The sequence below is a fragment of the Marmota monax genome, unplaced genomic scaffold (assembly GCF_021218885.2).
Source record: "Marmota monax isolate L192 unplaced genomic scaffold, Marmota_monax_Labrador192_F-V1.1 WCK01_AAM20220418_F8-fsc00022, whole genome shotgun sequence".
Classification (NCBI taxonomy): Eukaryota; Metazoa; Chordata; class Mammalia; order Rodentia; family Sciuridae; genus Marmota; species Marmota monax.
The window spans coordinates 7,885,869-7,888,740 of NW_026695215.1; the positions used below are offsets into that span (position 1 = coordinate 7,885,869).

At 40.7% G+C, this 2,872-nt stretch overlaps 1 pseudogene; it reads right to left on the bottom strand.

Moving 5' to 3' along the window:
* Window positions 1-1,601: 1,601 nt before the first annotated feature.
* Window positions 1,602-2,615, bottom strand: LOC124084509 (stathmin-like; annotated as a pseudogene).
* Window positions 2,616-2,872: the final 257 nt, after the last annotated feature.

Sequence of the window (2,872 nt, forward strand, 5' to 3'; positions counted from 1 at the left end):
GATACTTATTTATAATATTTTGTAGGCAGAACAAAGATCCCTCCTCCCACAAAGATGTTCACATCCTTATCCCAGAAACTATGTTTCCTCACATGGCAAAGGGGAATTAAAGTTCCGGGTGGAATTAAATTTGCTAATCAACTGACCTTTAAATAGGTTGGTTATCCTGGATTGCTCAATGAGATCAAAAGTGTTCTGGAAATGTAGAAGGAGGCAAAGAAAAGCTCAGAATGGCACAAGGGACAAAGGACTCCACCTGCCATTGTTGCTTGGAAGATGGTGGAGGGTCATAAGCCAAGGGACTTGGGTGGGCTGCAGAAGTTGGAATAAACAAGGAAATGGATTGTCTCTCAGAGCCTCCCAAAAGAAATTCAGCCCCATAACATCTTGACTTTCGCCCAGTGAGATATGTTTCAGATTTCTGATGCATAGAACTGGTAAGATAAGTTTGTGCTGTTTTAAGCTACTATTTGTGGTAACATGTTATAGCTGCAATAGAAAACTAATACATCTACCTAATAGTTGTGAAGATTAAATAAAATTTATGAAATTCTTGGCACTGAGCCCAGCACATCATAATCATCTAATATTGTTATTGTTATAGTTAACATTTATTTCTCCCTTCTATTATTATTATTATTATTATTATTATTTTCAGTGCTGAGTATTGAAGGAGGAGGTATGCTAGGAAAATACTGTATTACTCATAGCCCTTTTAAACATTTTATTTTGAGACAGGGTCTTGCTAAATTGCTGAGTCTGACTTCAAACTTGGGATCCTCCTCTCCTATCTAGGCCTCCCAGTTGGTGGGATTACTAACATGTGCCACCACACAAGGCAAAATATTTGATAAACTGTATGTCAAAGACTATCCTGAGTGCTGAGGACTCAATACAAAACAGGAACAACCATTGTCCCAATCTAATTGAGGAGAGAGTCATGAACGTAGATAATTCTAATATGAAGTATGTATAAATTATGTTTTTCATTTTCTATAGTTTATGGTGTTTTAATATCTTGGGGGCAATCTTTCTGTCCAGAAGAGACTGCTCTTCCCAGAGCTAGTGAGTTCCTGGAGATAATAGAAATGGTTGGTAAGCCAGTCTCTCATCCATTCCAGCAACCTTCTTTATCTAATTCTCATGCACCGATCCATGACTTCCTCTATCAGTACAGGGCCAAGCATTAGACAACTAGGGACAGCAATTATGCCCTAAACCCACTGAGATTATTCAGATTAGCCTAAGGAGTTGACCCTGCTGTCCCTTGCCTTTTGCATGAAAACCCCAATCGAGGCTGCTTCCTGACCAACCCCAGTGCTTCACCATGGATCCCTATGTGGCATGCAACCCTCTTGCTTCTAGAGGAACTATAGGTAGCAATAAGCATTTCTTTCAAGGGCGTTGGCCTGTGTTGTCACTCAGTCACTTTTTACAAAGGAAGACCTGGGACAAATCAAATTGTTAAGAGCTATGGGGAGTATAGACACAGAGAATAGACACAGAGGAAAATGGAGTCAGGGATGTCAAGAGAGGAGAATGCTTCAGAAAAGTCAGCCACTGAACTTTGGTGTGATCAAGTCTGGCCAACAAATTCTTCTTTAATCTTTTTTTTTTTTTTTCACCAACAGCACTGTGCAGTTTTAGTAACCATTCAAGTATAGTAGCATCTGGTAAGATTGGGACAGAATTGGGATTGAAAAGTGAACAGATATTCAGCATCTAACAATTTGAAAGAAGCCACTACATACTCTTCACAAACATGTTTTCACAGAGCCAATACAGACCTAGCCATTAACCCAGTACACCAAGTGCACTGAAGTAGACAAGATGCAACAATAAAAATAGCTACATTAAAAAAACCAACACTTTAGAAAAAGATTAAAACACTTTCAGTTTCTCCCCTTTATCCCCTAAAACAACATCTTACAGTCTGGATCTACCTCTACAGTCCTACATTAGCTTCTAGAATATTTGTCAAGAGGGAAAAAATAAAATGACACTGGCCAGTACAGCCTTTGGATATTTAGGAAGGGGAAGGGGAGAAAGTCAGTTCTCAGAACAAATTAGTCAGCTTCAGTTTCATCAGCAGGGTCTTTGGATTCTTTGTTCTTCCGCACTTCTTCAATGTGCTTATCCTTCTCTCGAAAACGCTCCAGTTTGGCAGCCATTTGTGCCTCTCGGTTCTCTTTGTTAGCTTCCATTTTGTGGGTCAGTTTCTCTTCCGCCATTTTACTGAAGTGGTTGTTTTCTTCTATTGCTTTCTGAAGCACTTCTTTCTCATGCTCTCGTTTCTCAGCAAGCTGCTTCAAGACCTCATCTTCATGAGACTTGCGTCTTTCTTGTGCAGCTTCTAATTTCTTCTGAATTTCCTCCAGGGAAATATCCTTCTTCTTTGGGAGGAGAAAGGGGGAAATCTGGGACCGATTCTTTTGATTGAGGGCTGAGAATCAGCTCAAAAGCCTGGCCTGAGGCACGCTTCTCCAGTTCTTTCACCTGAATATCAGAAGAAACCATGGTGAATAGAAGACAAGAGACTGGCAGTGTGTTCTACACAATCCACTGGTAAGGAAAGCCCTGCTCTGTCCAAGCCGCCTGGCCACACTTTCTTTAATCTTTTTAAAAATGATTCCATTATTGTGGTTCTGTTTTGTTCCTGAGTCACGTGCTTTTGTTTCTGCCTCATTCAATTAGTGAGAGAATAAGAATGAAGGGTGGATGAAAGCCTCATGCTATGTTTTAAAAAGCCGTTTTCCCATGCTCCTGCAGACCTTGATATCATCAGGTTTCAGCACATTAGAGTCAGGGCTTTCCCTGTTGCCCTGCTTGTGACCGCTTTCCATGCCAGGATCTGCTGAGCAGGGCCATGACC